Source organism: Protopterus annectens, chromosome 2.part1 (genome assembly GCF_019279795.1).
Source record: "Protopterus annectens isolate FY-2018-M chromosome 2.part1, PAN1.0, whole genome shotgun sequence".
NCBI classification, from domain to species: Eukaryota; Metazoa; Chordata; order Ceratodontiformes; family Protopteridae; genus Protopterus; species Protopterus annectens.
The window spans coordinates 1,239,782,152-1,239,805,320 of NC_056729.1; the positions used below are offsets into that span (position 1 = coordinate 1,239,782,152).

At 41.2% G+C, this 23,169-nt stretch overlaps 1 long non-coding RNA gene across 1 annotated transcript in view; it reads right to left on the minus strand.

Annotated features, from left to right (window-relative positions):
• The window catches only part of LOC122794407, a 231,878-nt gene that overhangs the window by 66,345 nt on the left and 142,364 nt on the right, over nucleotides 1-23,169 (minus strand). The gene's annotated exons all lie outside the window — the stretch shown is intronic.

The following is a 23,169-nucleotide window of genomic DNA, read 5'->3' on the forward strand; positions in this document are numbered from 1 at the left end:
GGAGTGTGAAATTTGCTTTAGAGAAGTTTTTCACTGTGGTTTTCTGGGCATGGGGTGTGGTCAGGATGTGAATATCCAGTGAGATTAGTTTATGGTCTGATCTTACCAGTGAGGGATACACTTCTGGTCTGGAGCATAGAGTCCCCATGTTGGTGATAATCAGGTCCAGTATGTTTTCCCCTCTTGTGGGAGTGGTAACAAGTTGTTCCATAGCATTTGAGTTTATAAATTCTAGGAACCTTTGGGCTAGGGTGTTGGAGCTAGAGTAATGCTCCCAGTCTATGGTTGGGTAGTTGAAGTCACCCAATATAATGGTGTTTGGAGAGACCTTCATATTTTCCAGTGTTCTCAGGAAGGCCGAGTGGGGTTCCTGGGTTTGGGAGGGTGGTCTGTAGCAGGCTATAAACTGGAAGGCAGTTTTACCCACTGTTAGTTGCACATGGATAGTCTCTGATGCTTCGTGCTGTGCCACCAACCTGAAGGGGTGGGTATCTTTGACGAATACTGATACTCCCCCCTCCTTTTGTGGTTCGGTCCAAGTTTTGGGGCCGAAAAGCATGGTATGAGGTATAACCTGGTAGTGCTGGGGTGCTCTCGAGAGCCTTGAACCAGGTTTCTGTTACTGCACAGATATCGATGTTCTCCATGCTAAGGAGAGTTTCGAGTGTGTGCATCTTGAGGTTTAGACTTCTGGCGTTGAGTAGCATTACTCAGTTTCTTATCCCTTGTGATACCTATGGAGGTGGGTTTGTCTTTTGAGCCTTGCCTAAAAAAGGCACTATGGGGGTAGCAAGAGCCTTTGCCAATATCTGAAAGCCCAGGGGTGACAGGTGCAAGCCGTCACTAGCGAAGCATCGTGGCTTGTCGAGCATGTCATCCCAGGCTGACAAGCATTGGATCCCCTGACACCAATACTTAAGCCAATTGTTGAAATTGATAATCTTGTCTTCATACTGTGGCATCATTCTTGGTGAGGGTAAGATGCTACTCAAGGTCAGGGTCATACCGGCCTGGGCTACAGGGTCATACCGGCCTGGGCTACATGCTCAGAGACCTCCTCTATGTCTCTTTTCATGTAGTCCAGGGAGGTACGTCTCAGGTCATTCACACCAGCATGGACAATGACCAAGTCATATTTGTACTTGCCTTGGAGTGACCTGAGTGCTTGTGTTATGTGGCGGATCCTAGCGCCCAATAGGCAGCTCACCGTGACCTTCTCCTTGTTCAGCCTGGTGAGCGGGACGTCAGTGTGCCTGATGATAGAGTCACCTATTACAAGTGTATCAGGTGTGTTGTTTAGCCTTAAGGGCTGTGACTGTTCGGCACACTGGCTTTGTGAGCTATGTGTTGCACGTGTTTTGTTTTGGGGTAGCGGTTGCTTGGGTGTCTGCTTTGGAGGTCTCTGCTGCTTAGGCAGATTTTTATTTAGAGCCTCCAAGGATGTTTTTGTGTGTTTATGTGTTTGGTTTGCTGTCGTGGTAGGTCTATGTGAGACTGGAATTGTAGTGAGTGTGGTTTCCTTCTCCTCCTGACTGGTTACGCCAGTACTGAGTTGAGAGAGCTTAGCCTCCAGTTTGGCTATATGGTTGCATCTCTCACATGTGTTGGAATTTGTTGGGAGGAGGAGAGGGTTGTCTGTGTACATTAGGCAGTTGTAACATTGCCTCAAGATTCCCAGGTTCACCAGCTGGACCCGGAGGAGATTGACAACTGACCTTTGGACATGCTAGAATAGTATTGGGAATTCCTTTATAATTGAAAAAAATGGCCAATGGGGAACAAGTTACTCAAGGGGAGTTTGTGAGGGTGTAGTGCTTTTAATTTTTTAGTGCTGACTTATATAATTGCTTTAGTGAGCAAGTGCTAGGCTTTAGCATAGGAATAGGGTGTTTATTATGAGAACTAGATCAGTTCCAAGGCTCAAACCCAAATAAGCGGCGCTGCTCGATGCCGCGCTATGCACAAAATCACGCAAAGCTGCGCTACAGCGGGTTTTATACAGGCGGACTTGAAAGAGCTAGAAATTGGCCCAAAACAGCCAACAGACTACCAGATTCCTGTGCTGGGAACACTCCTCCAGGGACAGATAGGCTGCTCCAAGCTCCCCACTGCCACTGGTGAACAAAGAAGCCTCCCTCTATCCAAGAAAGGAAATGGCAACACAGGAACTTTCCAAAAGTCCAGAATACAGCAAAGCCTGTATTTGGACTACTCTAGGTCAGGAAAGATGGGAAACAAGGATAACTTTTTTTTCTTTTTGCAACAAACAGCAGGAAATTGCAATAAATATGTAACACAGGCTAGCGCACTTGAGTGTGTAGCCTCAACAAGTAAATGCAACAAACAGGACAAACTTTAAAAGTGCAGGTGCAAAAACAACTTTAGACAGTTTAAAACAGTTCAAGAAGCAGAAATATTTGCAGTTTAGCTAGATCGGACAGTCGCCCAGGTAGTAGCAGGAAAAAACACTTTTATCAGGTTAGCAGTCGCTCTTTTAGCCTCTCTGCTGCTAGCACCACTCTGCAGGACCACGAGGAGCTTGGCTGAGTAGTAACAAGCTCAAAAACCTCGCCAAAGCGGGTTTTATACAGGGGGATTTGAAAGAGCTAGAAAGTGGCCCAAAATGGCCAATAGACTACCAGATTCTTGTGCTGGGAACACTCCTCCAGGGATAGATAGGCTGCTCTAAGCTCCCCACTGCCACTGGTGAACAAAGAAGCCTCCCTTAATCCAAAAAAGGAAATGGCAACACAGGAACTTTCCAAAAGTCCAGAATACAGCAAAGCCTGTATTTGGACTACTCTAGATTAGGAAAGACGGGAAACAAGGATAATTTTTTTTTGTTTTTCTTTTTTTCAACAAATAACAGGAAAATGCAGTAAATATGTGACACAGGCTAGCGTACTTGAGTGTGTAGCCTCAACAGGTAAATGCAAAAAACAGGACAAACTTTAAATTACAAGCGCAAAAGTGCACTAAAGCTGGCTTTAAAGCAGGGGGTTAGAAAGAGATAGGAAATGGCCCAAAACGGCCCATAAGCTACAGGTCACTGGGCTGGAACCACTCCTCAAGGGACAGATAGGCTGCTCAGAGCTCCCCACTCTCACTGGTGAACAAAGAAGCTTCCTCCCATCCAAATAAGGATATGGGCAACACAGGAACTATGACACAAAACGGCCCATAAGCTACAGGTCGCTGGGCTGGAACCACTCCTCAAGGGACAGATAGGCTGCTCAGAGCTCCCCACTCTCACTGGTGAACAAAGAAGCTTCCTCCTATCCAAATAAGGATATGAGCAACACAGGAACTATGACACAGCCCAGAGATCAGCAATACCTGAAGACTGGACTATTCTAATTCAGTAAAGGCGGGAAACAAGGATTTTTTTTTTTTTTACAAAGTAGCAGAAATTAGGTACAGAAACACAGTAAATGCTTTAATTCGCTAGCGACTTGAGTGTGTAGCCTACCAATTAAACTAAGCAAAAACAAACTTTAAAAGTGCAAAAAAAACCTCAGAAATACAGGCAGGAATGCAATAAAACAACTTTACAGAGCTTATTTAGTAAAAGAAACAGAAAAGTCTATATATACAGAAAAGCAGCTAAAACACACAAACACTTCAGATGCAGTGCAACCTAGAGCACTTGAGTTGTAGCAATATTAAGGCTATTACAGTTATAATAAATGCTCTGAAATATACTGTATATTTCCAAAATGTTTGAGAAGCACAGTCAGAACACAAGGTGGTTCAGGCGAAAGAAAAAAAAAGTTTTGTTTTACTTTTTGAAAGGGAAAAAGGAGGAACAGAAGGCCTTATCAAATGTTCTCTCTGTATTAGGCAGAATGAGCTAATGACACTAGACTGGGAGGAGTGTCACAGTAGGGGCGGGCAACTGCAAAGCCACCAAGTATAAGAGCAAGACACCAACAGGGAGGGAGGGAGGGTGGGACAAAATAGCCTACAGACAGCAAGCACTAGAGACACAAATTAAAGTTTTTAAACAGATAAGGATTTGTAAAGATACAGAATTGACAAAGTGCTATATATATTAAATTTTAAAAACAGTAATCTGTAAAAATAATCAAAAAAAATCAAGATACTTATATTTTCAGCTCAGTTGCAGTCAACAACTTATCCAGTCTGCACTGTGTCACTCAGAACATAGGGAACCTCCAAACACTAGACCTGTCTCAGTTTGGATTTGTCAAGGGCAGGTCATGCTTACTCAACCTGGTGGATTTTTTTTTTTTTTGAAAAGGTCATCAAAGCAATGGATAAAGGCAAAATTGTACATACTGCACACTTTGACCTGGCTAAAGCTTTTGACACAATTCCCACATAAGCATAGTAGAAAAGCTAAATAAACTGAGATTAAACCTCTATGTCATCCACTGGATTGCCAACAGGCTCACAGACAGGATGCAGACAATCAAAATAGGGGAAGTTACCTACACAAACAGACCATTTACCAGTGGGACCTCTTCCTGTTTGGCATCTATTTTTCTCAAGTAAAAGTCAATACCAAAAGCTAGGAGCAGTCAATGAATCCTAAAATGACTTAGCCAACCTGCAAGGTTTGTCTCAAATAAATAAATTTATGTACTTACCATAAGTATGCATCTGCATTGTCCATTTCATTATTCCTCACCGAATGGTTCGGATCCAATCCTCGGATCCGACGCTGCCACTTTTTGCAGTCTAGGATCCGAGTCTCAAACTCCTCCTTTTACCTAAAATACCCCTGATCATTGCGTTACCTCAGATCGAGTTTGCAGCTTCTAAGCAATGTTTGAAAAATATACCAACCAGAATACTGACAGAAAAAGATGCAGTAGAATAGAACAGGGGCTTAAACAGGAAGAATGGTTCCTAACAAACTTCAAAAGTTCATTCCCAAAGACAAGGAAGGGGGAAGGTGGGATGGCAATTGAGGAAGAATGAAAATGGGACAACACAGATGGATAGTTATGGTAAGTACATAAATATCTGATGTTATTTTCATTCATTCCTCAGTGAATGGGACAGAGTCCCCAGCTGCAGTAACCTTGGCTGGCCCTTATGAAAGGATTTTCTGGAGTACCAGAGAGCCAAATGCAGCTCTTTTCTTTGAAATGATATCCAATTTATAATGAGCCACAAACATATGAGCTTTAGATTAACTGGCAGCCACATAAATATCATCAGGGGAAGCTCTGGACCAAAAAGCAGATGAAGTAGCCAATGACCTAGTACAATGAACCTTTGGGTTGTCTTGGTAGGTCAATCCTTTTAAGGAGTATGCATGAGAAGTACAATCAATCAGTTATACATTTGGCTATTGTAGTTTTTGAGACAGGCCTACCCAATTGTTTTGGCAAAGGAAACTAAATTGATCAGTCGTTCTAATTTCCTTTGTTTTATGAAAATAGAAACAAAGTTTCCTACGTACATCTAAATAATGGAGCATGTATTCTCCCTTGTTCTCAAATTCAGGCAAGTAAATTGGCAAACTGATGACTTGACTGATGTTTACTTCTGACACAACTTTGGGTAAGAATGATGGATTTGTATGCAAGGTAACTCTGTCCTTATGGAAAATCAAGTAAGGTGGTTTTGAAGAGAGCTTGGAGTTCAGAGACTCTCCTTGCTGAAGTTATGGCAACAAGAAAAACTGTCTTCCAAGAAAGAAACTTGAGGTCTATTTTTGCAGAGGGTTCAAAAGGTGACTGTATCAGACTCTGTAAAACTAGAGTAAGATACCAAGGTGGTATATGGTCCTTACTAGGTGGCCCAAGTAAAAAAGTACCCTTAAGAAAAGCCTAACACAGAATAGATGATGCCAACAGAAAAGCATTTTCTGTAACATAAAAATTCAAAATGGCAGCCAGTGGAACTCTAATAGTAGAAAAACTGGCCCCACCTTGAAATAAAAGATGTTAGAAATTCTAAGACAGCATAGATTAGAGCAGAGAAAGGATCCAAATCTCTCTGCTGAGCCTATAAGGAAAATCTCTTCCATTTACTTTTTAATTTTTCTTTTAGAGGGTTTCTGAGCTGAAAACAAAATTCTGGGACTAGGAGAGAACAGCCTGGAATGTCTAGCCATCACTGGTATTGGAGAAACTATGCAGTCAATCTGAGGTCTGGTATATCTCGATGAGTCAGGCCTGATGGGTGTGACAGAAGATCTGGACTCGGGTCCAGTGTCCATGGAGGACATATTAGATGAGATCAGAGGAATGGAAACCAAATCTGCCGAGGCCAAAAAGGGGACAATGAAGATTACTTTGCTCTTCAACCTGAAAGCTTTCTAAAGAAACTTGTGAATTAGAGGTAGGGGAGGATAAGCATAAAGAAGACAGGAGAGCCAAATGTGGATAAGAGCATCTCTCAGCGACTGTCCTTGAGGGGGAATTAGAGCAAAGAACTGATGTATTTGTTGTTGAGGGGACAAGCAAATAGGACACAGCATGGTTGACCCCACTGGTGGAGGATCATGTCTGTCACTTTCTGACTGACAGACCACTCAGCATTAGAACAGTTCTGCAGTGCTTGTCCACTAGTACATTTGATTTCCCTGGAATGTGCGCTGCTATAAGAACATGGCTGGGTGAGATTGCCCATTGCCAAACTCTCACTGCTTCTTGGCAAAGAGGGTAAACTCTGGTTCTCCTGTTTGTTGATGTACCAAACCACTGACACATTGTCTGTTTGAATAGCAACTGTCCCCAGAGGAAGAGAGTTTTGGAAGGACTGCAACACTAGTAGGACCACTCCTATCTCCAGGACATTTATATGTAATTTGGTCTCTACTGAGGTCCAACTGCCTTGAACAGTCTCTCCCAAGTAATGCCCTCCCCAAACTGGGAGGCATCCATGGTCAGCGTGGCTATGGGTGGAAGAAGGATAAAGGGGTGACTGGTAAATCTCTTTGGATTGGATCCACCATACTAACAGTTTTATTGGAAATAGTAAGGACTGGTGTAGAATGGACCACTGTACTTGCAAAGTCCACTGAAGGATCCTCATTGTGAAAATGAGCTGTTGGTTCTAATGTGATTGCAGCAGCCATCAATCCTAGAGCTTTTAAAACCAGTTTGGCTGGAGGAAAATGATGAGACAGAACCCGATTGACATGCAACCTTAAGGTAAGAATTCTGCTTTGTGGTAAGAATACTTGAAGATTCACTGTGTCAGGGTGAGCCCCTATAAACTCCAAGATTTGTGCTGGCTGAATTATGGATTTTGCAAGATTTACAGTGATACCTTTAGAGTGAGTCAAGTGAAGAAGATAGTCTCTGCCTACTATCAATAGACGCCTGGTTGATGTGGTGAGAAGACAGTCATCTAAATAAGGAAACACTCTGAATCCATGCAGTCTGTAGTGACCACTGCCTTACATTTGGTGAAAACCCTGGGGACTCTGGTGAGATCAAAGGGCAGGGCCCTGAACTGCTAATGACTGGCTCCCAGCCAGAAGTGAAGGAATCTTTGGGATTGCTGTTCATTTCTATGTGATAGTACACATCCTTAAGATCTACAGAGCACATCCATTCACCTTTCTGGAGCAAAAGCACTGAACCGTGACCATCTGATATTTGGAGTTCTTTATGAATTTGTTTAGATAACTGAAATCAGGGTGGGTCTCAGGTCCCCTGTTTTCTTTGGCACTAAAAGGAACCCTGAGTAAAACCTTTTTGGTTCGGTGGGACCTCATGGATGACTCTTTTGTCTAGCACCTTTTGGATTTCCAGGGCTGCTTGCTCTCGTTGATTGGGTGGAACATCAGGAAGACTTTTTCTTATTCTTGGTAGGTTTTGTAGAAAGGTAATAAAATATTCTCTTGATATGATTCTTTGCACCCATGTATGTTTTCTGATTGCAGCCCAGGCTTCTGCGTCCAAGGACATCCAGAGAAGAACTGTCAGGCAAACTTTCATCAATGTTGGAAGGGTCTGTCTGAGAAAGAATCTCAAGATCCTTGATTTTGCATACCCCCCTCTGCCATGTGGGTGGTGACTTCCATTACTATAATTATTGCCCGCTATGCCTCTCAGAGAAAAATCTCCCCGTGAATCTTGAAAAGGCCCTTGAGACTTCCAAAACCACATTTTATAACCACCACTCTGATTTCTTGAGAAAGATCTCTGTGGAGTAGAAAAATGGATTCCTATGGCAGATGGGGCCTTTCCATCTTGTCAACTACAGGAAAGTGTCTCTAACGGTTGGCCGAAAAGGGAGGAACCATCAAGAGGAGCACTGATGAATGACGCTTTAAAGGGCTCCGCAAAGTCACACAAGCACATCCAGGCATGACTCCTAATGGATAGACCTGTACCGGTGGCCCGTGAGGACCTTCAGCCGCGTGAGAGATTAACATCATGGACACAATTTGATACAGACTGTAGGGTGGCCAATCGTGAAAAATAAGCTTTTATTTCCTCCACCGACATGGACCCAGGGATAAAGTTAGAGAATTCTTTTAGTAAGTCCCTCTGTAACTTAGTAAAATGTGTCAGGTAGTTCAGCGATTGTATAGCAAAGGTTACTGATGCATATACTTGCTTTCCATATATGTCCAAAGCTCTAGACTCTCTGTTAAGGGGATGGACACAGGAGCTCTGTTCATCTAGCACCTTTTTCGTGGTTGCTGCAACAAGTATGGCATCTACAGGAATTCCTCTGGACTAATGTCTGTCTGATGATGCATCAAGGATCTTCTCCTGGGATTTTGGGATGGGCTTTATGGAGTCCGTCTTCTTCCATGCCCAGTGGGGAGACAAGGTCAACAAGCTCATCCGCGGGGGGTGGGGGTGGGGTGTTAACCCATGATGTGGACGGGCCAGACCAGAAGGCTTCCAGGAACACTGATTCATTCTGAGAAGGGTTCTGGGAAGACCATCCACCTTTTTGGCGCAGAATTTCTAGAATGCCTCCAAATTAAATGTCTTCTGGTGGAGATCTGTGGGACCCCGCCCCTTCATCAAAATCAGTGTCCTCCGTCAGGGATTCCTGAGGGAAATCTAAATGCCTCCTTTTGCAAAGTTTGTTCCGAAAAACCTCTTCAGCAGGATACTCTGGAGAAGTGTCAGAAGAAAGGTGAAGCCCCTGTGCAGGGACTGTCTGGAAGCTGTCCCTGTGGAATAAGATAAGACTCAGCACTCAGATCTGGAGGAGGAATGGAATTTTTTTATTTATTTTTAATTTTTATTTATTTAACATTTGTTGACCGGGAAAGTCAGACTAGGTTCCACAGATCCTGTTTTCAGCGGAGGCCCGTGGAGAAATGCTCCAGAAGCATGTCTTTAGAATGTGGGAGGAAACTGGAGTACCTAGAGGAAACCCACGTGAACACAGGGAGAACATGCAAACTCCATACAGAAATCACCCCAGCTAAGAATCGAACCGGAGAACCTCTTGCTGTGAGGTGACAGCATTAACCGCTGCACCACTGCGCCGCCCATAATTATTTACTTAATTTAATTTTAATTATTTACATAATTATTACTTGAATTAGGTTCCAAGGAGGTGATACCTAAAGAATCCCCTTGACAGGAGAAAACCCTTTCCACAACCTCGAAGGCAGAACATCCAGGAGAAGTGGAAATTAGCCTCCCCAGAGCTGAAGCTCTCAGATTAGCTAATGCTCCACTCCCTACAGGATCCGCCCCAAAGAAGGGACTCGGACCCAAGCTGTCCAACACCAAGGCACTGAGAGGAAGCGACAGCTCCGAAACCTTGAGAGTCAAAGTCATCCCCAGGACATGATGATGATGATGCTTTGGCTCCAATTATCTGGGAAAGAGTCAGAGTCCAGGAAGGTATCATTCTTGGATCCGACACCTCGAGTCTCGGAATCTTCAGATCCAACAGCTCCAAAACCACAGATTGGATTGGAGATGGAGAAAATAAAGGGTGTGAAGGCAGCAGACTCACGGATCCAATGGGGGACAGAGCAGGAAGGACCCCCCCCCCCACCTGGATCTGAGCTCTAAGGAACTTTCTTATCATCCTATCGACATCATGTTCAGAAAGCCTCCAGGAAGGCCTGATGGAAGAGGAAGCTGAGTGAGGATGAGAAATCTTGTTTGGAGTCTCCTGCATAAAAGGAGACCTTAATCTTGGAGATACTGGCTCTGGAAAGAGGCACAGAGACAAGATCCGAGGAGACCTACCAGCATGTGCAATAGGATCCAACGGAGTAGGATCTGAAACCTTTTTAACCTTAGGGGAAGTGGGATCCGGGAAGGTTGGATCGGAGTCCTTTTTTATTTTTGATGGCTGCTCCAAACTCTGAGTGGAAGAAGGTTGCCAAAGTCTTGTGACTTCAAGGGGTTTGAGCCCCCTGATGAAGAAGGCACTGCAGAAGAAGAAGAAGAAGCAGCAGGCAACAAACCTTTCAAAATTAGTTTATCATGTGTATCACTTTATGCCCTGGTGTTAAAATCCGCACAGATTTCACATGAAATTTGAAGGTGATCATGACTTAAACAATGCACACACTCCCTTGTGGGCATCAGAACTGGGTATCTTATGCCCAAAGAGAGTGCATTTCTTGAAACCAGTAGGTTTGTCTGCCATACAGGAATACTATACCACACACACACACACACACACACACACACACACACACACATACACACACACACACACACACACACAAATAAATAAATAAAAAACAATTCAGAACAGCCAAGTTACTTGCTTTTTTTTGTTTTGAAAGGAAAGGAAAGGAAGGAAAAATATACCAGCAAAGATATGAAGATTATTTCAAAAGAGGTGAAAAAGTAGAAGTCTACCAATGATGGTAGGATACAGTCTACACTAAGCAGAAGAAAAGGTCTAAACTAACTCTAAAAAAGGGTAAAGAGAGGAAAGCACTGAAAAAGAAAATTTAGTAGAATTAAAATATACTAATCTGTAGTACCTTTTTCTCTTTCTGTTTTTGTTTTCCCTTTCCATAGGGTCAGCTATGGTGCAGAATAAAATTTGCCAGTGGCCACCTGCGTCTGTACTGGTCAATATGCTACTTTTACGTCAACAGAAATCTCCAAACCTGCCTCTTTACAGGGTGAAAAAGGCCACCCTGTACAAAGTGACCTGGAGGACTCGCTGGTGGATTGTCAAACAGCCAACCACTGAAAAGCAGTACTGATCAGACTTTTATCATAAGGACTTTATGAGGTATCTTTCACTCTTTACAGGAGAAATTTAAAACTCCTGCTAGAAAGATATTTTGGGAGGTAACTGTAGAATTATTTTTCAGAAGTGAACAGTGTAAAAACGTGCTGTGGGTCATGAGGCAGGGATCTAAAGATAACACAGTGATAAGCTAAGTCTGAAAACAAATGTGGTGTACAATAAGTGGAACACAATATTTTGCATCAGAAACTTACTTACAATAACTGTACAACTCGGGTAAAAAGGAAATATGGTATCTACAGCATGGAAACTGTACTGCAAGTATAATATGAAAAGGTCATCTTGTATTTTAGTCTACATGCAGTCCTAGTAAGTATGTTGTTAAACATTTATTTATTGACATTTATTTACCGGGAAAATCCAACTGGATAATTTTATCCATTTTCAGTGGAAACCCAGAGAGAAAAAGCTCCACAAGTAAAACAACAGAAAATAGATACATACAAGTGAAAGCTGACATTATATTAGAATATACTGTAAATACATAGATTAATAAAAATATTAATACACATACCACATGTATGTTACTTTTGTGATGTTTTTATGTTTAGCCACACAACATAATTAAAACAAGATAAATATATCATGTAACACTGGAATGTGTTGACATGTTATTAGAGCGAGAGTTTATTACTCACTCATAACACAAATGTTAGAGTGAAGAATTTCAAACAGTGGATAAGGAGAAGGCAAGGAAGAGAGGGCAGGCTGAGAAAAAGTATTTGTTAGAAGTAATAAATGAGGTAGATATGGGAAGGAGAAGAATAAGGGAAGTACGAGTAATAGAAAGAAAAACGAGGAAAAGGAGAGACAAGATATATAAAGGTATTAGAGGAGAAGAGACTAAAAACCTGTGGATACACAGGCTTCATGTGCTATAAAGCACATTTTATTTATTTATTTGCAGTTTGATTACCGGGGAAATCCACTGGGCCGAATTGACCCATTTTCAGTGGAGGCCTGGGGAGAAAAGCTCCAAGATGCATTATACTATTTAGATACAACTGACAGTTAATGTTAAAGATAACATTATGTAGAACAGTTGCACATAAATGTATTCAATATCATGCATAGTTAAATTCATTAAGCTTGAAGGTAGGGATCATACATTTGCATTTGAGGAAAACAGATATGTGTTAGGTGTGGAAACACTTTACATACAAACCTTTTAAGAAAATGTAAATACGCTTTACATACACACATCAACAGTAGAATGCTATTTACAATATTTACAAGGTTGGGCTGTGTGAGAGTAGCTGTAGGAGTTGTTGAGAGCTTGGAGAAAAGCTATAGAAATTGTTGAGAGCTTAGATAGGCTCATAGGAAAATAACTATGAGAGTTGTAGAGCTTGGGAACCAGAGAGAGAACCTCCTTGGATTAGGTTGGGTGAAGGCAAGTACATTTCCATTTAGTGGACAGGTGTTTGAATAGTTGGGTTTTGAAGTTTTCTGAGTTTGGTATGGTTCTTAGCGTGGAGGGAAGGGAATTCCATTTTTTGCCTAGTGAGAAAGATAGGAGAAGTTGGCCAGCAGGACGTTTAGGTTTATGGATAGTAATTAAGTTCTGATTTTCAGATCTGTTCTGATGGGTGTATAAGGGTGAAGGATGTTAGAGTGGGACATTTTGTTGGGTGAAATATGAGTCTATGCGCAGTAGTGAGTTGGAGATAGTCTAGATAGTTTGGGAGTTTAAGCCAATTTAGGGATTGTAGGGTTAGGCAGTGATGGGTAGTATTTTTAGATTTAGAAGCAAATTTAGAGATTTTGTTGTAGCAGTTTTCTAGTTTAGAGATGATAGAGGAGGACAGGTTGGTTAGGAGAAGGGCTCCATATAATAAGGAAGGAAGAAGATAAGTCGAGGCCAGAGTTTGCCTGGTAGAGTTGGAGAGAAAGTGATTATTCCTATACAGCATACCTAGCTTTTGGTGGGTTTTCTTAATATTTTGTTGAATATGAATATCAAACTTGAGGTGTACATCAACAGTAATGCCAAGTAGTTTGGCAGAGGGGACAACTTCTATAGGTGAGTTGGTTTGACTATAGATTTTGAAGTTGTTTAGCTGTCAAAAGGTAATGTATACTTTAACAACTTCTATCATTTTGGCAATGGCATCACAAAGGAAACAAATTATTAAACATACACAATCTGGTCTCGTAAATGCTCAACAATAACAGAGAATAAAACATAGAGCTGTGCAGGCAACTTACCCATAACTGTACATACAGTGTGATCACTGCTACAGTAATAACTTATACGGCTATTTGCAGCTGGCTAAGTCCGAAGTCTGACTTGATTGTCAGAGCTGAGCACCATTTCGCCATGACAAGGGTTAATGCCACCTTACTTCAGATGTCTTCAAATATCTAGTATACAAGTGGCATCTGCAAACACCATCTTTGATTCTTTCTTCCTCCCTGTGAGTAGGGAAGAGCTATGCTTATAGTAGGGTTTGCTGGTTTGACTAATCCCTCGGGTGTAAGTCTGACATAGTGAATATAAGCACATAATTTTAAACAAATGTTTCTGATTCTGAGATCAGCAGCGGCCTTAGCTCAGCTGGTGCCCTAGGCAAAAGGGCTCCACTGCGCCCCACACATCACCCAGGTGCCCCCATCCTGGTCTACCTACACCAAATAAATACTGGAAAAGCGCCCCTGCTACAGCGGCGCCCTAGGCAGCCGCCTAGTTGGCCTATGCCTAAGGCCGGCTATGTCTGAGACAAAATGAGTTGCTGAACTTTCAAAGATTTACAAATGAACTATGAAACTGACTATTGAATGCCACTGTAGCTGTCATATATGCTACAAAATCAAATGACAGGATGAAACTGAGCAATGGAAGAGGCTAAGTCCAGCAAGCACGCTGGTTTGGGCAATAAATTTTAAGCATCGATCAAGTAATGGCTCTTGTTGAAAGCTGATAATAAACAGCAAGGACTTTATTGTCACATACTATACACCAAACTCACACCAGCCAGACCACAAAACAATATAACAGTTCTCAGGTAATAACCAGTTTTCCAAATATGATGATGTATTCAGGAGTGAGAGAAAAAAAAGGCTTAAGAGACATAATGATGAGACACTGGGTCTATATTAAATCAGAGAATGCTTAAAAAAGCAAACGCTGATTTATCAACCCCATGTAAGCAAAAGCTTACAATCCCGAACACTTAGAACAGCGATTTTTTTCCTGGGAAGAAAATCGCTGTTCTAAAAAAGAAAAAAACAAACAAACTTTAAAACATGACATAACGTGGGAGGCTGTGCCCCCCACACCTCCCATACTTAAATATATCAACTTCGAGATCGTACTACAGTGACGAAAATGGCAAAATAACGAAGGCGGCCAAGCGATTTCTTTCTCAGGGAAAGAATTTGCTTATATGCCGTTTCGTTATTTTGCCGTTTTGCGCTTTCAAGTTAAATCAAGACGTATTTGAAAGAATGCGTTTTCGGTCATATAACAGGGAACCGAGACACTAATGAAATACATTCTAATTACTCAATCACTATGTGTACTTCTCTAAGTATACAACTAACCCTTTCCTGGAATTGTATTATAAATCCTGTACATTTTGTAACACTTTCATGGTACAGTTTATTCTGAAACTGCAGGTTAAACTAGCCATGATGGGGAAAGACAGATCTACTTTTAACCAATTAAAAAAAAACTGTATACACAGGCTACGCAAGCTAAAAGTACAAGTTTAGCTATCATTACTTTGTCACTGACAATGTATATTTTAACAACCTATACAATTTCTGCAAGGGCATCAAAAAGGAAACAACATATTAAACATATGCAATCTAGTCTCGTAAATGCTCGACAGTAAGACAGAGGACTTTTCTGAGATGGCTGCACACTGATCAACAGCTTAATTTCAGCTCTCCCAGTGTAAAAAAGGAAAATGATAAGCTAAAGGCAAGTAACTCTGCATGTTTTAGTAAAATTCAGTTACTGGCTAGTAAGTACACTGCCGGGATGCTAGCAAAGAAGAAACTTATAACCTGAAAGAAAAGAGACAATAAAAGGTGAGAAAACGCACTGACTGGGAAGAATCCTGCAGTTGTTCAGCAAAAAGCAGTTCAAGCTCTAATTTTGGTACAAGAAATGGCTTCCAGTAATTTAAAGAAAAAACAAGTCAAATGTGCTCAGAGGTGATTAAAATAAAGGAGACATCAACTTACATAACAAAAGGCAAGAACAAAATAGAAGACGTTTTAAACAGCTATTCAGATAAACTGACAAAACTGCAAAAATCAGAGGTCAAAATTATGAAAAGGATGGCTGAGTATGAGACTATTCAAGAAGAGCCATTTCAAAAAAGGGTAGAGGACAAAGCATGCAGACAAAACCTTAAATTTTCTGCTGTGCAAGACCAACTAGAAGGAACAGACTATTAATTTTATGAAAGCACAAATAAGTAACTGTACTAGTATTTGGCAGCAGGATTTGTTAACTGAAAGAGTACATTGTTTCTATGCTCCAAAGCTAGCCACGAGGAAGCAGCCAAGACCTGTATTAGTAAAGATGCAATCATACCAGCAGAAAGAGTTGATCCTGACAAAACTGCGGCAGAAAGGTAAAGTATTAAAAATTGGAGATAGCAGTGTGTAGAAAATGATTACACACTGTGCACTAGGCATAAGAAAAACAAATTCATCACAGAAATCAGAGAATGTTGAGAAGCAGGTGTGATATTCAACCTGCTGTATCCAGCTATCTTCAGAATATTTTTTCTTGGAGGATCAAAGTCATTTTTAGACTAAGGAGCAAATACAAAAGTTTGTCTATTATAAGGTCTGCTGGCTTGACTATTCCCAGGGATGTAAGTCTGACGTACTGAATTTAAGTCATCCTTTGGAAACCATAACAAGGAGAAAAGGGGAACAAAGTAAAAAAGTGAATGCGGAAGAAGTACATAGATATCAATCCTGGCCCACTATGGTCTAAATGTAGTAGAGATGAAAGAGAAAAGGAGACAGAACTGTAAGAAGCGATCACACTTGAACACCTACAATTATGCTAAGTTGCCTACACGACTGTACTATGTTCTTCTTTGGTCACATTTTCAGTCATAACTTACTGAGAATATTCCTAAACCTTTTCTAATCAAGGTGGGATAATTGGTTTACTGTTTGAATCAGGAAGGACAGATGCCCTTCAAGAAAGCACAGGCAAATCAAGCCTTTGCTTTAGATGTCAAATTCAGCATATAGTGGTTTGAGAAGGTATGAATAGTGGAGCACATAGCTGCTTCTAGAATGTCCAGGCCACTGACCCATTTCAAGAAGGCAGTGGATGTTTGTAACACCCCTTGTTGAATGAGGGCAGATTTTTTAATGAACGGTCCTGCCATGGGGATTTCTAGCAAAAGTTAGTGCAACATGATGCCTACTTTGAAACAGTTTGCTTTGTTGGGGTAAACAACTGATCTAATTTTTCAGAACTTTAGTTCTATGTAGGTAGTACCTCAGCTGCCTATACATATCTAGTAAGTGCAAAATATTTTACCCTTTAATTTGAGGATTAGGAGAAAAAGAAAACTGAATAGTTTGGTCCAGTGCCACTTATGAGGAAATTAACTTTTAATTCTACCAGTAATGTGATCAACACACCTTTACATCCAACAGCTGCCCAAGATAACATTATATTAATTTTAAGTTTCTTCTTTTTAGCCTTATCTTGTTTTAATGTAAAGAAAGATTTGATACATTATACAGCTGCGGTGGTGGTGCTGCGGTAACGTTGTCGCCTCACAGTAAGACGTTGACCTGTTCGATTCTCAGCTAAAGCGTCTTCTATGTGGAGACATGCGTGATGGGCGTACCTTCATTGAAGGTTGTGCATCAGGCCTGGCAAGTCGGTACATAAAAATCTACTGCCAATCATTAGCAGACCGGAGTTCCGCTGTGGCGACCCCTAACCGGGAAAAGCCGAAAGATACAACATAATTATGAAAAAGCACTTTTGAAATTTAATATCACTAGCATATACAACTGTAAATAGCCACCCCACCCATTTAAAATACCTCATCATCATCTTCTTTTGGCTGTTCCCGTTAGGGGTCGCCACAGCAGAGCACCTGTTTCCATTTCTTCCTGTCCTCTGCACCTTGCTCTGTCACAACAACCACCTGCTTGTCCTCTCTCACCACATCCATAAACCTTATCATAGGCCTTCCTCTTTTCCTGTTACCTGGTAGCTTCATCCTTAGCATCTTTTTCCCAATATACTCAACATCCCTCCTCAGCACATGTCCAAAGCAACGTAATCATGCCTCTCTGGCTTTGTCTCCAAACCTTCCAACCTGGGCTGACCCTGTAATATACTTATTCTCAATCCTGTCCACCCTCGTCACACCCAGTGCAAATCTTAACATCTTTAATTCTGCCACATCCAGCTCAAATGCCTGCCTTTTTGTCAATGCCACTGTCTCCGACCCATATAACATAGCTGGTCTCACTACCCTCTTGTAGACCTTCCCTTTCACTCTTACAGGTACTCGTCTGTCACAAATCACTCCTGACACTTCTCCACCCACTCCATCCTGCCTGTACTCTCTTCTTCACCTCTCTTCCACACTCACCGTTACTCTGAACTATTGACCCAAGTATTTAAACTCATCCACCTTCGCCACCTCTACTCCTTGCATCCTAACCATTCCTCTATCCTCCCTCTCATTCACACACATATATTCTGTCTTAGTCCTGCTGACCTTCATTCCTCTTCTCTCTAGAGCATATCTCCATCTCTCCAGGGTCTCCTCCACCTGTTCCCTACTCTCACTACAGATCACAATGTCATCTGCAAACATCATAGTCCACGGGGACTCCTGTCTGCTCTCGTCTGTCAACCTGTCCATCACCATTGCAAATAAGAAAGGGCTCAGAGCAGAATTGCTTTACAATACAACACGGAATTTACATAACTGTTAACACATTTTAATAAGAACAAACAGTTTTTCTTACAGTTACTTGTTAAGTCCCATCAGTGTCTTTCTAAACATTAATGACAAAGTGGAGAATATACTTTAAAGTTATCCTACCAGTTTAACACAGTTAACAAACTTCCAGTCTTATTCAGCCATCTGGAATGACAGTCTAAACTATATGTAATGAAACTGATGCTTTACACTTCTCCCATTTATTCATTAATTTCACATTGTTGTTGAACTTCTTCCTGATCAGCTCAATCTCCCAACAGCAGTCTTTGGTTTAAGTCTTCTAGTCTGCTCCTGTGCTTTGTTTCTGTCTCACAAGTGGTTTCCTTTGCAACATTGGAGAAGTCTCCACTGGCAAAGTCTCTACGGAATTTGATAAATATCAGAAAACTGAAAAGAGTAATCTCCTTCAGCTTGCTGGTTCACTCTTTTTGCTAAACTTTTTAATTTCCTCCATATTCTGTTCTGCATCCAAAATACCTTTAATCCTGCAGAAAATATTCTAAAGACAGAGGTATACACAAACCAGAATCTCACATTTGCATTCCAACATCCCAATTGTTTTGACTAATTCACTTTTCTTATGCCTGATGTACGTGGAATAATAACTTTCCATAAACACTCAGGTGTCCCCACTTTTAATACTTTTTCCCTTCTGTCACAATTTTGTCAGGAGCAGCTCTTCTTACTGGTCTGATAGCATATTTACTTATATAGATATTGGCTGCTTTCTCGTGGCCAGAATTGGTGCACACATATGCTGTGCCTTCTCAATTAATACTTCTGAAATGGAATTCAAATCCAGTTACTTATCTATAATTTCATAAAATTAATGCAGTCTATTCTTTCCAATTTGTCTGGTATAGCAAATAATCTCTTTGTGTTCTGTTTTCTAATCTTAATTTTTGAAAGAGCACTTCCTGAAAAGCCTCGTGTTCAGTCATTCAGAGTTCATTTCATCTCGATTGTGCAGTCTTATCAACTCATCTGAATAGCTGCTTAAATCTTCCATTTTAATTGCTTTTGTCATTTGACTTTAGACATTCCTCCTGTGTCTCACAAATTTCAAAATTTGATTTATGTTTTCCCTCTAAAGTAATGGAACCCATCTTCTGTGTTAAAACTGAAACTTGAACTTTTTGCTGAACAGCTGCAAAGTTCTTCCCAGCTGGAATATTTTCTTCTCATTTCTCTGGCTGGAATGTATTTATTTTCTTGAATTTACTCTTTCTACTGGCATCCAGGCAGTGGAATTTACTAGGCAGTAACTGAATTTTTACCATTTTTTCCCTCCCCCTTTCTGTCATTGTACTGGCTTGGCCCTTTTGCCATGTCCATGCCGGGTCTACCAGCCACTCCATGTCTCATGGAATTATCTGTTATTTCTTGCTGGGGGCCAGTCATGGAGCCAAGGCTACTGGGCCTGGCACTTCTGAACTTCTGTCCAAAGAGGGTCCTATCCTGGGGGGAGTGCAGTGTGTGCTGGTGGCTTACTGCCCCACCTCTGCAGCAGCTCAGCAAGGCACAGTGCTTTTTTTCCAAACACACCTCCTCTAGCCATGTCCCTGGCCTCCAAGGATCATCACCAAGAGATGCCCACGTACCACCTTCCAAGCTCCTCCATCAGTTGCCTGAGCTGCTAACTGAATCTGGGTTGTAGTTAGGGCTTGGACTTCTATACCACTGGAGTGGCCTGTATTTTACTCAAATTGATTTATTTTACTGACTTTTAAACAATTTCTTAGTTTTCATGGTGGGAGAGCACTAATCAACCTGCCACTCAGTGTGCAGCTACCTAGCCTCAAATGTAATCAAACTGACAAAGGTCCAGAATTCAAAAGTCAAGAATTCATACAATTTGTGCAGGAGTGGGAATTAAAGCATATAATGTCCAGCCCACATTATCTGCAGTCAAATGGGCAAGCAAAAAGAACAATCCAAATAGGGAAACATGAGACAGAATTATAGTACAAGTTATGACTGCTGTCATATTATAATTTTGTAATACAGGAACTCTCCACTGCAGGCACACAATCTTGCACCAGCTCAGCTGTTAATGGACACAGGGCAGAAGCTTCAAAAAAAACTACCTACTTCAACTTCACTGCTGATTCCTGAAAACTAACAAGATGAAGGAAATGTGGAAAAACAAAGCAGAAGAGAAAGAAATGTGAAATTGCAGAAGACTCCTAGATTTACAGGCTGGAGACAAAGCCTAGTGAAAGTCTGCAGTCTGACGTTAAAGTAGTTAAAGCTGCTGAACCAACACTCTGTATTCTTCACAAAGAAGCTGGAAGCCTGAATAGGAGAAAAAAATCCAGACATACATACAAGATAAACATGTCAAAGTTGAAGTTGTAAAAAGAAAAGCAACTAAAAAGTTACAACCAGTCCTGCACCAGGAGGACAAAAAAAAAAAAGACAATGAGAACTTGTTGTTCATAGGTTCATAGATTAGTACTAGGCTATCTGCCCTTTTGGGCCATTTGAAGCCTAGCCAGTTACCCCATGTGAGAATCAAACCCTGCACCTTGTGTCTTTAAGGTAAGCACCTTAACCATTATGTCATCCTCCCATGGCATTGTTGTGTCTTGGGGTCACCACAGCGGAACTCCGGTCCGCTAATGATTGGTAGTTGATTTTTACGTGCCGATGAAAGTCAAAAGTTGCAGAGGCAACTGGTCTGGCAGTTAGCCCAGATGATTAAGACTAGGAGCTACTAATGAGCTGCTCAATGTAGTTCAGGGTTTGATTCCCTCAGCTTCAAGTTGCAAGTCACTTAGACAGCACAATAGGGAAAACCGGTATACTGGGCTGGACTGCATGCCTAGCAACTACCCTATGAACCTATGTTGGACTGTTTCAGTGTCTACGTGAAGCTGTGCTGAAGCAAGAACTATTATAAAAGAAAGATTAGATGTCCAGTAAAAATATTCCTATTACATTCTCCAGAGATGGAAGACCTCAGATGAAACCACAGAGATGTAATGATTGTTAAGGAGCTAAAAATTATACAATGGACTGAAATGTTTCATTGATAAACATTAACTGATGTGTACAAAGGTTTGCTTTTGATTAATTCTTTATAATCGGTGTAGCACAATGCACTGTAAGCCACCTTGTTTATGTTTGTGTGTGTACGATATATAAACATTGAAATTCAACTTATCTACAAGAAAGTACAGTTGTGTAATTAAGCTTACCAAAACAGTAGATCTTCGAATGACCACTGTTGCAATGGCCTTAGGTTTGTTTTTTTATATCCTGCCAAGAATATAGCAGCCGGCCAACTTCAAAAGCTTCAGGGCACCTTCCACGTGTACACAATGTCAGTCAGCTTGAGCTTAGCTAACTAAAAGCAAAGTTTGGGATCCAAGCCCTACAAAGCATTCCTGCCAGCAGAGAGAGGGAGTATAAGTCCCGAAAGGACAATGCTAGGAAGAACAAAAAATAAACAAACCACACCCCGGCATAAACAAAACAGCAAAAAATAAGGAGAATGGAGGGAGAGAGCAGCTACTGCATCAGTGATCAGTGGAAAATCTATTGTTATTTTAAGTTTATTTACACAACTGTAATATGTTTATCATATTGATCACTGCTGCAGTAGCCTTAGCTACAGGAGTAGATTACGCTGACTTACCACATTTGGAAGGTGGGAGGAGAGGAGTGAGAGGAGTCCAAGAGTCCTTGGAGAACGGTCCTTGCAAAGCCTGATCAAGACCTACAGAAGGAATCAAGGGTACAGTGCTTTTGAAAAGTATGTACAGAGGACCAAGTTGCAGCTTCTAGAATACTCCCACAATCTAACCCTTCCTAACAACCCACAGATGAAGCCAAGGCCATGGTAAAGTGAACATTGACCCTGCCTGGAAAAAAATTGTTGTGGTGAGCAGAAAAAATGATAATAGCCTTAGACAATCATTTAGAAATAGTATGGATTAATAAAGGTTGCCCTCTGTTCTTACCTGCACAATTAAAGCATAGCAGATTTGATGATCTGAAAGATTTACGTCTGTCAAAATAGTGCCTGAGTTATCAATGAACATCCAAGGTATGTGTATCCTTTCTCCTTCAATTATAAAGTCAGTAAAAAAATGAGAGAATGGATAGTTTAGTTTAAAGTAAACTTGGCTACCGCATCAGTAAAAAAAGACAGATTAATTCTCAAAGAAACCCTGTCTCTGTGGAAAATGAGACAGAGATGACAAATCGTAAGAGCCTGCAAAGTACAGTTGTGAACAGTTACCATAAATGTAGATGTTCAAGTGTATTCACTGTTGCAGTCATCACATTTGGGTTATCTGCTTGCAGTAGCCCTCAGTTGGCCTGATTATCAAATTATTGTGTCCTGCGTTGGTTGCGGTCTCATCTTCTGTGACGTCAGGTAGTCACGGGTATAACGCATGCAGCCGATGCTATTACATCAGTTTTTCTTGCCCCAGATGTCAGGTGCCCCCCATAATGGGAAGCAATTACATATATTTATATATATATATATATATATATATATATATATATATATATATATATATATATATATATAAAATCTATACACATACAAGGTTATACCTCCAACAAAAAAGCAAATAAACCAAAAAGCTTTTAAGTATAGTAACGGAGAATAGAGGTATAGCCAAAATAAGTCAGGGGCTGGAGGGAGGGTAACCAGGACTGCAACAGTGAATACACTCGAACTTCTACATTTATGGTAAGTGTACACAACTGTACTATGTTCTTCGTGTTTCACTGTTGCAGTCATCACATTTGGGAAGATTCCCAAAGCTAAGGAAGGGAGGAGGAATTTAGATAGCATTAGCACCAGCTACAAGGCCCTGCAAGACTGCAGTGGCAAAGCCAGCTCTGGATTCAGAGAAAATTGGCAAATGGTAATGCTTGCTGAAAGTATGTAGAGAACTCTAGGTAGCAGCTTCTAGGATGTCTCTGGTAGGGACACCTCTGAGAAAGGCTGTAGAGGTAGATGTAGCCCTGGTTGAATGGGGTCTAATCCCCTGTGGGATAGGTTTTCCATGGTGCT